Below are 14,766 nucleotides of genomic sequence, written 5' to 3'. Positions count from 1 at the left end.
TATGGAATGCTAGTTTTCTCTGTGATACGTGCATGAAAGACCATGAGGGAGCCAATGACACTTGGATATCAGACCATGGAGGGGAGCCCATGGCATTCCAGGTAAAGACCAAGGAGGGGGGGGGGGGGAGCCCATGACACTTGGATATCAGACCATGGGGGGGGCATGGCAACTATATGTTATGTCACTTGATATTATGTGGTTGTATGTTATGTGGTATTTTGGGGAAGTCATTAAGCTTTGTGCTTACGGTTTTCAGTTTATGTTTCAGGTACTTCAGTTTTCAATTGGAAGAGCCCGGGAAGATTGTAGAGCACACACCACAAGTCTCCGCATTTCGTGATTTACTCTGATTTTATGATGTTTTGTTAAATCTGAATTACCTTGGCTTTACGAGAAATGTATGTATTAACGATTTATTAATCTAAAAACAAAAAATTTTATGTCATGATTTTTGGGACATTACAAGTTGGTATCAGAGCCTTGGTTTGAGGGATTCTGACATACTCTCGGGTGTTTTTGAACTCAAACTGAGGATTTGGTAAAGTTTTCAAAAGAAAAGTATTTTTAAGAAAAAAAAATCTAAGATAAAAAAGGGTGTGGTGCATGCAATCAGTCCAACTCAAGTAAGTTTTCCAAAAATACCCATACATGTAATATGATATGAGTTGATTTATGAATTTGTGAATCACATGCTAGTTAGGGCTAAGGATCTGCTTAGTTTTTACATGATAGAATGCTAGAAGATATGCCTTTGTATGTCTATTGTATGAGCTGGTAGACTTGCATGCTAAAGTTGATTAGTCAGCGATGGATTGGACTAATATGTGTGATGCTTTGTAGTCTTGGGAATATTGAATGTTATGCTGTAATGGAAGCATCTATTGGTATCAGTATTTATGTTGCGTAGAATGTTATATTGGTTTGGGTAAGCACAATCGTTGGTTTTAATTCTCTGTTATTGTTGGGTTATATCTTCGAGAATTGTTTTATGTTGTTTGCATGTCGTGAATCATTAGTGGGCTATTTAGGGGTTGTATCTCGTGTAGCGGGTTCCAATGTGTTCAGTGTTATTTTGGTTTTGAGCAAGATCGGTTCAGGGGTATTGTGTGGAAGGTCTATGGTCATGATTCAGTGGGTTAGTTCTTCAGTATCATCAGGGTTCAGTGATTTTAGTAGTTGTTCTGGTAGGAGCGACAGTTGCCTAAGGAATAATTGTTGGGTTCAAACACTAACGTTGCTAGGAGAAGAGTGGTAGCAGGAAGATGGTGATGTCAGTTGCATAAGTAGTTTGGTCATCGAAAATGTCAGGGGCGTTTTATATTTTCTCAGGTTGCAATCGATTAGGATTCAATGATTCTTCGAGAGTGGGAGTTAGGATGAATATTCACCAGTTCAGTGCAAGGGTTATGGTTTTTAGTCGGTTGCATAAGAACTCAGGGAATCAGTATGGTATCATGGGAGGTGATTTGGATTATCATACGGACTAAGACTTCAAGAGTATTCTTCAGGGTTTCAGGGGTTGGGCGATCATTGAGTTTGGCTAGCAATGGAATGCTAGTATTGATTAGCCGGTTATAGGCGGGTCATGCTATTTGAGGTGGATGGGTCGGAGTGTTGGGTTTTGAGCATTCTAACACTCCTATGGTGTATATTTACAAGTTTCTGAAATAACTATCTAATTATTAAAACTAATATCGTCTCTCAGCCCGATGCTCCTCGCATGCTGCAAATGCCTAACCCTAGTCAGTCCCTTCGTGAGGGGATCTGCAGGGTTCTCTTCTGACGATACCCTCTTTGCCATGAGGAGTCCTTCTTCTATCTTGTGTCTTATGAAGTGATATTTACTGTCAATGTGTCTAGATCTACCATTATCTCTTGGTTCCTTGGCTAAGGCAACCACATTATTGATGTCACAGAAAATCTCCATAGACTCTTGTATAGCTGGTACAACTCTAAGGTCTCCAATCAAGTTCTTCAACCATATCACCTCCTTTTCCGCTTCACTTGCTGGTATGTACTCTGATTCACAAGTAGAATCAGCTACTGTCTCCTTCTTGGAACTTTTCAAAGTAATTGCTCCTCCATTTAAGGTAAAGACCCAGCCTGACTGAGACCAGAAATTATCCCTATCAGTCTGGAAGCTAGCATCACTGTACCCTACTACTCTCAAGTCATCACTCCCACAGAGGGTAAGGACCCAGTCCATAGTCCTCTGCAGATACTTGAGAATGTTCTTTACCGTAGTCCAGTGAGCCTTGCCAGGGTTCCCCTGATATCTACTGACAATGCTCAATGCAAAAGCCACATCAGGACGAGTACAAGTTATATCATACATGATCGAGCCAATAGTGGAAGCATATGGTAATCGAATCAACTCAGCTATCTCAGCCTCTGTACTCGGACTCTGAGTTTCACTCAGTCTGGCATTGTGCTGGATCGGTAACTCCCCTTTCTTGGAATTCTCCATGTTGAACTTCTTTAACACTTTATCCAAGTAGGTACTCTGACTAAGTCCAATTAGTCTTCTAATCATGTCTCTCAGTATCCTTATCCTTAGGATATAGGTAGCTTCTCCAAGGTCCTTCATAGAGAAACACTTCCCAAGCCAGTACTTAACCTCCTACAAAGTTGGGATGTCATTTCGTATGAGTAGTATGTGATCCACATACAGTACCAAAAAACTAACTATACTCCCACTAGCCCTAACATATACACATGACTCATCCTCGCTCCTCGAAAAACAAAACTCTTTGACTTTCTCATCGAAGCAAAGATTCCATCTGTGAGATGCTTGTTTCAATCCATAAATGGATTTCTCAAGCTTACACACTCTATTAGGGTACTTTGCATCGATAAAACCCTCTGGCTGATTCATGTAAACATCCTCAGCCAACTTTCCATTAAGGAAAGCGGTTTTGACATCCATTTGCCATATTTCATAATCATGAAATGAAGCTATGGCTAGAAAAACTCTAATAGACTTGATATTTGCTACTGGTGAGAAGGTCTCATCATAGTCAACTCCCGGAGTTTAAGTAAAGCCCTTTGCCACCAGTCGCGCTTTGTAAGTGTGCACCTTTCCATCCATGTCGGTCTTCTTCTTGAAGATCCATTTGCACCAAACTGTCTTACGACCTGGTACATTGTCAACCAAGTCCCAAACTTTATTGTCATACATGGACTGAATCTCGTTGTCCATAGCCTCCTGCCATTTAGCAGACTCGGGGCCTGCCATGGCTTCCCTGTAATTATTAGGTTCATCCAAATCTATCGGTGTACTTTCACTGATAAATGTATCACCTTCAGTTGTAATGTGATAACCATAATAAAAATCAGGTGTGTTCTTAACTCTGGTGGAACGCCTCGGAGGTACGGACTCATCTATCAACTCAACAGGAGTTTCCTCCTCAGGTTGGTCGCTAGTGTTTGAGGTTCCTTCACCGCTTGACTCTTGAAGTTCTTTAAGGTCAATTTTCCTCCCACTGTCTCCTTGGTTTATAAATTCTCTCTCACGAAAGACTCCTCTCCTTGCCACAAAGACCACATTCTCACTAGGTCTGTAGAAAAGGTAACCAATGGATTTCTATGGGTAGCCGATGAAAATACACCTCTCGCTTCGAGGTTCGAGCTTGTCGTGAGAATTGCGCCTCACGAAAGCCTCGCAACCCCAAATCTTGATGTGGTATAGATTTGGAACGTTCCCAGTCCACATCTCGTGAGGTGTTTTGGCAACCTTTTTTGTAGGGACTAGATTAAGGATACGGGCGGCAGTCTCTAAGACATACCCCTAGAATGAGATTGGTAACGAAGCTCGACTTATCATGGAACGAACCATGTCCAACAAGGTTCGATTGCGACTCTCAGCCACACCATTCAACTGTGGTGTCCTAGGAGGTGTCAATACTAAGATACTCTCCTCCCCGATCGAATCAGAACATCTTGATGTTCCTGCCCAGTTGATTCTCCACTTCCTGCTTAAACTCTTTGAACTTTTCAAAGGTTTCTGACTTATGCTTGATTAAGTAGATATATCCATATCTACTATAATCATCAGTAAAAGTCACATAATAGCGATTAGCATCCGTTGTGGCGGTTTTGAAGGGTCCACACACATCTGTGTGTATGAGGTCCAAAAAACCTTCACCCCTATCACAAGTACCAATGAAGGGTGACTTTGTCATTTTTCCAAGCAAACAAGACTCACAACTATCATCCGATTTTAGGTCAAATGATTCCAAAACTCCAGCCTTTTGGAGTTGGCATATGCACTTCTTGTTGACATGTCCAAGACGACAATGCTACAAGGAAGCTTTATCCAAGGTAATCGAAGAATCAATTTGAAATACATTATTTCCTAAGTTGTCTACAATCGACACAGTTTCATATACACCATCACAAGGTAATGCTTTAAAATAAAACACATCATTATAAAAAGCATCAATAGCACCGATTTTATTATCAAATGAAAATGTGAATTCTTGCTTGTACAAACTATGAAGGGAAATAATATTTCTTGCCATTTCTGACAAGTAACAACATTTATTCAAATCTAAAGTTAACCCATTATTAAGCAATAAAGCATAAACTCCAATCTTGGTCATAAGTGATGCTTTCTGTCACACCCCCAAACCAAGGATGGCGGAAACGTCCGGGGGTGGAGGACTTCATGTATACTATCATAATGACGAGTATAATAGTGCTCAAAGTAAATACAACCATCATAAATAGAATTGAAAAAGTTACACCATTGTATGTGCTTACATGTTTCAAATCAATTACACTATGATGGCAAAATGAAATGTTTGACGATTTAACGTTCCATCCTCAAAAGCTATTGATTTCTTGTTTTACTGATTTCCTGAAAATACAAGTAGTTTTGAAAGAGTATCAACAATTAAGTTGGTGAGCTCATAAGAGTTTTATTTGAGAAAGAAGCCGTTTTCCTTGTAAAAGCGATAGAGTATGATTCAAGAAAATTCAATATTTTCTTTATTAAGTGTGAAATTAACACTCCTATGTTATGCAATAATGTACCCTAGAAAGACTCGTAGATTCCTTCAATAATCACCCAGTTTATATAAGTTATATAAATTTTAAGTTAAATAAACAGTCGAATATAATGGGTCTGCCCTAGGTCCACAACCAAACAAGGAACAGGAAGTAAGGAGGGCCCACCAATTCTAAGTTGATTGCAACTAAATTCATATATAACTCTAACATGTACACTTAGAAATTATAGCTGAAGTCTAACAATTCTAGATGAAACGTAGTTTTACTATCATTAAAGCCATTTTGTGTAAACCTGGTACTTTATAATGTACATTTCAAGAAAAAATCCCTTATTTTCCTTATAAAAAGTTATGTAGCCTTAAATCCCAAGACCGAGAATATGTGTGTGTTTTGTACTTATAATGTTTATAATTGTAATTTGTTTCCAAAGAAAATCCAATATTTTCCTTATAAAAGTCATGTAGTCCTAAATCCCAAGACCGAGAATATGTGTGTGTTTTGTACTTATAACATGTTTGTAGTTTTAAATAGATAAAACCCCTTTTTAAAGTAGAATTTTCCCCGTAAACTTGAAAGATTGTTAACTCCCTATGTGAGTCGTTATAACCATACTATAATGAAAATTAACCTGCAACAACATTTTTCAGACGTCAAGATCCTATGACTTTTGTCACCTGTAGACTTGTAAGTCCTGCTGTAGCTAGCAGCGAGGTGTGGGGTGTCTATCCCAATATAGTTCTATACACAATTATCACACTCTCCCTACAAGAGATTCTGGTTATAACTTACAGGAATTTGAACTCGTACTCTAAGAGTACGATGGAAGAATTTGATGGGTTATGAGCATTCTAACACTCCTAAGTGTACATGCAACCCTAGAAAACCTTGGATCTATGTTTGTCTAAAATGCATGCAAAATATGATTTCCAATGTTCATAATCCTATCTAGCATACATGGGAACTTTTAACATAAAAGATGGCTAGAATTACATACCTTGTAGTTTATTTGATTCCTTGAAAAACGTTGAGAGCCTAGCACCCCAAGTGTGATGCCTCAAATGTTTCACACAACACCAAATGCTTTGGAATAACTTTGAGAGAATGATAACACTTGAAAAATCGGCTTGCCCTCTCTTGTTCATAGTGTAGCCGATTTTGGTGTGCATCATGTTCTTTATATAGTGTGTCACATCTAGGGTTACACCATGTAAACCCTAATGTGACATGACTCTTCATTTCCATGACCCATGGGTTTGTAACTCCCATGGAGCATCTTATGGGTTTTAACCCAACTTGATAATCCATGGAGCATTAGCCCACTATACAAGTTATGGACGATTTTCATAATCAACCCATATATTTAATTAGTCATCTTTTGATCACTTAATTAATTCCAAATTAATTCTGGATCAATACTAATTAAATAATACTATTAATATATTAGAACTTATAATATATTAATAAAACACAAGTGTTATTTCTCTCATTTAGTCTATCCAAATGCATGATGCCATGCAACCCAAATGGACCATGCCGGGTCAGGTCAAGTACATACCAAATATAGTTATGGACTTAGACACTTTATCCAACAGTCTGCCACTTGGATAAGTCTAATAACTATGTCTGTAAGTATGACTTCAGGAAACGATCAGCAATCGTAGCTCTTTCAAGGTCTCTCGGAACTGAGAATATGATGTTACGCCATTTAAGATAAGTGATCATATAATCCTCTGTTCTAGATATCAGCTGGACAAATACATGGAACAATGTCTTACTTATTTTCCATCAGTTTGTTTCTCGATTTCCAATTTGTTTGACATAGAACTAAATTGAACACATGAATTCGGTTATGACCGAGCCCGATACATAGGTCAAAACAAAATCATCGAGGGGCCTAAATATCCGATTCTAATCCAAGAAGGAACAGATAAAATTTGACTCATATGCTTGTTCTACTACTTGTTGAATCACACACACAAGTACATTTTATAACATCGAGTTACCAATGCGATTTCGCACGATAAATGCATAACCAACTCATAGGCAACAAGTCATATCTCTAGGTTTGAAGACTTATATGATATTACCCTCTCACAATCACTCGAAATGAATTCCATGAAGTGATACCAGTGAGCATGGGTTGAATCCAATGCTCAGAACTTATGAGCACTCATGAGTGTTGTAGCCATGTCCAACAACTTAGACCTCTGCAACCACTCATGACAGTCTTGATGCATACCTACTTCCAACATATGACCGACTACGGAGAATTCGAATAATATGATATACCAAACATAATTATTCTGGAAGTCAAAACACTTTACTCATAAATAAACACTACTTTTATTTATCATCAAAAGTCAATTACACTTTACAAATTTCAAAATTATATAACTACTAAAACGAATATCATCCTTCAGCCCTATGCTCCGAGCATGCTGGAGATGCTTAGCCCGACTCAGTCCCTTCGTGAGGGGATCTGCTGGGTTCTCATCCGATGATACCCTCTTTGCCACGAGGAGTTCTTCTTCTATTCGATGTCTGATGAAATGGTATTTTCTGTCAATGTGTTTGGATCTCCTGTGATCCCTTGGTTCCTTGGCTAAGGCGACTACACTTTCACTATCACAGAGAATTTCCATTGGCTCCTTTATAGATGGTACAACTCCAAGGTCTCTAATGAAGTTCTTATGCCATATCGCCTCCTTTGCTGCCTCGCTTGCTGCTATATAATCTGATTCGCAAGTTGAATCAGCCACTGTCTCCTACTTGGAACTCTTACAAGTGATTGCTCCTCCATTTAAGGTAAAGACCCAGCCTGACTGAGAGCGAAAATTATTCCTATCAGTCTGAAAGCTAGCATCACTATACCCTACAACTCTCAAGTCATCACTCCCACTGAGGGTAAGGACCCAATCCTTAGTCCTCCGCAGGTACTTGAGGATATTCTTTACCGCAGTCCAGTGAGCCTGCCAGGGTTCCCCTGATATCTACTAACCATGCTCAAAGCAAAGGCTACATTAGGTCGAGTGCAGTTCATAGCATACATGATCGAACCTACTGCAGAAGCATAAGGTACTCGACTCATTTCTACTATCTCAACCTCAGTACTCGGACTATGAGTTTTACTCAGTCTGGCGTTACTCTGGATGGGTAACTCTCCTTTCTTGGAATCCTACATACTGAACCTCTTCAGTACCTTATCCAAGTAGGTACTCTGACTAAGTCCAATTAGTCTTTTACTCCGGTCTCTCAGAATCCTTATCCCTAGAATATAGGCAGCTTCTCCTAGGTCTTTCATAGAGAAACACTTCCCAAGCCAGGACTTCACTTCATGCAGGGTTGGAATGTCATTTCCTATGAGTAGTATGTCATCCACATACAGTACCAAAAAGATGACTATACTCACACTAGCCTTGACATAGACACAAGATTCATCTTCACTCCTTGAAAAGCCAAATTCTTTGACTTTCTCATCAAAGCAAAGATTCCATCTGCGAGGTGCCTGTTTCAATCCATAAATGGATTTCTCGAGCTTACACACTCTATTAGGGTATTCTGTACTGACAAAACCCTCTGGCTAACTCATGTAAACATCTCCAGCCAAACTTCCATTAAGGAAGACGGTTTTGACATCCATTTGTCATATTTCATAATCATGAAATGCAGTGATGGCTAACAAAACCCTAATGGACTTAATCTTTGCTACTGGTGAAAAGGTCTCATCATAATTAACTTCTGGAGTTTGAGAAAATCCCTTTGCAACCAGTCACGCCTTATATGTGTGTACATTACCATCCATGTCGGTCTTCTTCCTGAAGATCCATTTTCACCCAACTGTCTTTCGACCTGGTACATTGTCAACCAAGTTCCAAACTTGATTGTCATACATCGACTGTATCTCGTTGTGCATTGCCTCTTTCCATTTGGCAGACTCGGGGCCTGCCATGGCTTCCGCGTAACTATTAGGTTCATCCAGAATTACCAATGTCTCATCACTGATAAGTGTCTCACCTTCCGCAGTAATATGGAAACCAAAAGAATGCTTAGGTGCATTCCTAACCCTTGTGGAACGCCTCAGAGGTACAGACTTGTCAATTGGCTCAACAGGAGTTTCCTCCTCAGGTTGAGTGATAGGGTTTGAAGTTCCTTCACCACTTAACTCTTGAATTTCTTCAAGGTCAATTTTCCTCCCACTATTTCCTTGGCTTATGAACTCTCTCTCTCTCTCTCAAGACACCCCTCCTTGCTACAAAGACCACATTATCACTAGGTCTGTAGAAGAGGTAACCAAAGGATTTTTGTGGGTAGTCGATGAAAATACACCTCTCACTTCAAGGTTTGAGCTTATCAGGAGTCTTGCATCTCACAAAAGCCTCACAAACCCAAATCTTTATGTGGTCTAATTTAGGAACTTTACCAGTCCACATCTCATGAGGAGTTTTGGCAACTTTCTTTGTAGGGACCAGATTAAGAATATGGGCGACAGTCTCTAAGGCATACCCCCCAAAATGAGATTGGTAGCGAGGCTCGATTCATCATGGAATGAACCATATCCAACAAGGTTCGATTATGCCTCTTTGCCACACCATTCAACTGTGGTGTCCTGGGAGGTGTCAATTGTGAGATAATCCCACATTCCTTAAGATAGTCGAGGAACTCTGTACTAAGATACTCACCACCACGATCGGATCGAAGCATATTAATGTTCCTGCCCAATTGATTCTTGACTTCCTGTCTAAACTCTTTAAACCTTTCAAAAGTCTCTAACTTATGCTTGATTAAATAGACATATCCATATCTACTATAATCATCAGTAAAAGTCAAATAATAACGATTAGCATCCCTTGTGGCAGATTTAAAGGGTCCACACACATCTGTGTGCACTAGATCCAACAAACCTTCACCCCTAGCACAAGAACCAGTGAATGGTGACTTTGTCATTTTTCCAAGTAAGCATGATTCCCAACTATCATCTGACTTTAGGTCAAATGATTCCAAGACTCCATCCTTTTGGAGCTGGCCTATGCGTTTCTTGCTCACATGTCCAAGACAACAATGCCATAATGATGCTTTATCCAAGTTATTATTATTACTAGAAGAATCAATACACAACACATTATTTCCTAGATTATCTACAACAAATACTGCTTCATACACACCATCACAAGGTAATGCTTTAAAATAAAGAACATTATTAAAGAAAGCATTTATTGCACCAATTTCATTATCAAAAGAAAAGGTAAACCCTTGTTTGTACAAAGTATGAAAGGAAATAATATTTCTTGCCATTTCTGGCGAATAACAACATTTATTCAAATCTAAAGTAAACCTACTACTTAGCAATAAAGAGTAAACTCCAATCTTGGTGACAGGTGAAACTTTCCTATTCCCCATGATCAAGTTTATCTTTCCATGCTCCACATTCTCACTTCTTCTTAGTCCCTGCAAATCAGAACATATATGAATACCACAACTGGTATCAAGGACCCAAGAGTTAGAATAGGGTGAGTTGTTAGATAGAATAATGTAAATACCCGCATGGTTGGGTTTGACTTTCCCATCCTTCACATCTTGCTGGTACTTTGGGCAGTTCCGCTTCCAATGCGACTTTTCATGGCAATAGAAGCATTCAGCCTCTTTTGGGTTAGATGAAGGAGTGACAAAACCTTTCTTGGTTCCACTTGAATAAGAGACATCAAGGTTCTTACCCTTGGTACCCTTCGAAGGGATCTTCCTCTTCTTCCCTCTACCTTTCCTGATTGCCAGGACAGGGGCGGAGTTTGGAGTAGGAGTAGTAGTGTTAACAACTGGCTTACCTTTAAAACCTATTTCTGCGGTCTTTAGGAGTCCTTGAAATTTGTTGAGTGTGACTTCTTCCTTATTCATGTGGTATGTCATGCGGAATTGATCATAAAACGAGGGTAAGGAGTGAAAAATGATATCTATTGCAAGCTCCTCGGGGAAGTTCACATTGAGCTTCAGCAACCGATTCACATACCTTTGCATTTTCTTCATGTGGCTCGTGAGGGATTCTCCATCCTTCATCCTGGTTGCTATCATGGAGGAGATTATTTAATACCTCTCTTGACGAGCACTCTGATGGTATTTTTCCATCATATCTTGGTGCATCTCAAAAGGGTAGTAGTCCTCATAGGACATCTGGAGTTCAGCTGTCATGGTGGCCATCATGATGCATGCCACTTTGGTGGCATCTCTTTCATGAGTCCAAAAGTCAGTGATCTCCTGGGGAGTAGCAGTGGACTCATCGATCTCCTTTAGCTCCTTATCGAGGACATATTCCTTGTCCTCGTAGCGAGTCACCATCCTGATATTCCGGATCCAATCCATAAAGTTGGAACCATCGAAGATGACCCTCCCACATAGGTTCATGAGGGAAAATGAGCCAGTAGGGTTTGAGCCAGAAGCAGTGTTGTTGGAAGACATCTGAAAAAGAAGTGACAAGAAGAGAACAAGTTTAGTTTAGATATAAAGATAGTCCTTAATAAAACACCCAAATGTAATATTAAGGCTAGAATCCAATCACAATATATCATAACTTAGAAGAGGTATGTTGTAATCTAAGCTATAACATATTTGAAAGGTAGGTGAATGACGATTCACCAATTTCCACCAAAAACCGAAATATAAATTATTAGGTTTTAATTGGTTCTTAGAAATTCCTAGATTCTTTTGAGATTCAATGAACTTTTCAAAGACATGTTTCAATCTCGAGTGTGCCCTCCAAGTTTTGTGACTGGGATACCGAGGATCACAAAACGAGGTGTGAAGTAACCATGCAAATCACTTGGTACTCTTAAAGTTTATGACTCAATCGATGTGCCGGTTAACCACACGCTCCACCGACCTATGAAAAACCTTAAGTTACCCTTTACCTACCTTGTTAAGTTCAATTTAGTGTGTCGGTTAACCACACACGCTCCACTAACGACTTAAACAAAGTGTAAAGTGTAATTTCATGGATTAGCACCTTATTCACATTTTCCTAAAGTAACTAAGATTGGGAATTTAATAAAACATTTAGTTACTTTATAATATTCATCATACTTTTAATGAGAATTTATAAGTCTTTGTCCTACCCGTTCGGCTAAATACCCTCGACCGATCAAGGAAGCAGTGGGTGAGAATGGACACCCATTAAGCTGCCATTTTATAGGCAGCAACCTTATACCCTCCTTATTGACCGGCTTCATGAATGAGACTTACTAATTGTAAGACGACTTGCTCTTATATATACATATATATATATATATATATATATATATATATATATATATATATATATATATATAACTTATAATATTATAAAGTATAAGGGTTGATTTTTAACTTTTAAAAATCTAGGGGTTGGATCTAAAGTTTATTAGATGACTTTACATGCTCCAAAACTTGAGGGCAAGTTTTGTAACTTAACAAAACTTTTCAATTCATAACTTATGAGTTATTAAAATGAAGACTCTTCATTTTGTAACTTATGTGTTCTTTTAATGGTTTTAACACAAAGAGACTTTCGGTTATCCATAACTTGAGGACAAGCTATGGACTCCACTAAAACACATAAAGATCATGAATTAATCATTAAACAAGTAATTCCTATGATCTATGAAGAACTCATAAGAACATGAATATTCATATCAAAATTTCAAGAACATATGAACACATATAATCATGTAATTTTGATATTAGCCATTGTAAATGGATTAGAACAACCATTACACTATCTAAAACAAGTTTTACAACACCAAAACAGTTTAGGGTAATGTTTCTAGTCCATTTCCAACAACAAAAATCGAAATTCTACACTTTGCCTGGCCAATTCATCGAGTGCACGAACTGACTCACTGAGTTGGATGCATTTTCACTTGGACTCGTCGAGTCCCCCCATGGACTCGTTGAGTCCCATGTGCAGACAACTCAAAAATTTGATTTTTACACTATTTTGCATCAAGTATTAACAAACAAACCTGGCTCTGATACCACTGATGGGTTATGAGCATTCTAACACTCCTAAGTGTACATGCAACCCTAGAAAACCTTGGATCTATGTTTGTCTAAATACATGCAAAATATGATTTCCAAGGTTCATAATCCTATCTAGCATACATGGGGAGCTTTTAACATAAAAGATGGCTAGAATTACATACCTTGTAGTTTATTTGATTCCTTCAAAAACCTTGACAACCTAGCACCCCAAGTGTGATGCCTCAAATGTTTCACACAACACCAAATGCTTTGGAATAACTTTGAGAGAATGATAACACTTGAAAAATCGGCTTGCCCTCTCTTGTTCATAGTGTAGCCGATTTTGGTGTGCATCATGTTCTTTATATAGTGTGTCACATCCAGGGTTACACCATGTAAACCCTAATGTGACATGACTCTTCATTTCCATGACCCATGGGTTTGTAACTCCCATGGAGCATCTTATGGGTTTTAACCCAACTTGATAATCCATGGAACATTAGCCCACTATACAAGTTATGGACGATTTTCATAATCAACCCATATATTTAATTAGTCATCTTTTGATCACTTAATTAATTCCAAATTAATTCTTGATCAATACTAATTAAATAATACTATTAATATATTAGAACTTATAATATATTAATAAATCATAAGTGTTATTTCTCTCATTTAGTCTACCTGAATGCATGATGCCTTGCAACCCAAATGGACCATGCCGGGTCTGTTCAAGTACATACCAAATATAGTTATGGACTTAGACACCTTATCCAATAGAATTGTCTCGCAACTTACATTAACTAGTTTACATATATTTTGAGTATAAAACCTCTTCCGTGGTAGAAGTGAAAACACCTTTTATGAAATAACTTAGTGATATGAAATCCATAAACTATTACTATTTTAGTTTATCATGTAGTATATGAAAATGCGTTTGATTTGAGAGTAAAACCTTTTTCATGTAGTATGCTTTTATTGTAAAATCCATAAACTATACTTATTGTAGTTTATAATATGTGTTCGAAATGAATGAAAAACCTTATCATGAATGACTAATTTCTGTTTATGATGATAAACTAACAAGAAATACATCCAACATTTAGAAACTTATTGTTATGCACTTTGCTCAACATACTACAAAGTGTTGTTAATATTGTAAGCTATGTAAGTAGTCTTTAACTTATCTGCACTGTTTTTGAAAAAAATCATAGAAAAATCATATGAAGTCGAAAACTGAATCTGTAAACTTTGAGAGTTCAGAAAATGTGTCTGGTTTATTCATAATTTTTATTATGATTTTTAGAAGTCCCTAACTTGTGTGAAAATGTTCATATTCAAAGACTGGTCCGAATTCGTTTTTGAAATGACAGGCAGTTTTGTAAAAATCGCCATAAATTGTAAAAAATCATATGGAGATGTGTAAGTAGTCATTTTAAAGGTATGAACCTGAACTATTTGCATATTAAACAGTTTTGAAAGATATTAAGTCTAAGTTGGTCAAAACAGTCCGTGAATAGGACTCAACTTTTCTGATGAAAGCTGCTGTTTGAATTTAGTTAAGTATTTGGTGTATTAACTTGTATCCCCCCCCCCTAAAACTTGAAGAAAACATGAAAATGTAGGGGTATGAACTCACCTTGACTGATTTTAGTAGATGGATGATTAAGAAAAAGGAGTTTCCAAGTCAGGAACACTTGGGAGATGCTTGAAGATTCGAAGATTCTATGAACAAATATGATGATATTTGTGTAAGGAATCCTTGATTTG

This window comes from Lactuca serriola, chromosome 3, assembly GCF_051521515.1.
Source record: "Lactuca serriola cultivar US96UC23 chromosome 3, Lser_US96UC23_V15, whole genome shotgun sequence".
Classification (NCBI taxonomy): Eukaryota; Viridiplantae; Streptophyta; class Magnoliopsida; order Asterales; family Asteraceae; genus Lactuca; species Lactuca serriola.
The sequence above is the reverse complement of the archived record's forward strand: the minus strand, read 5'-3'. Positions refer to the sequence as shown.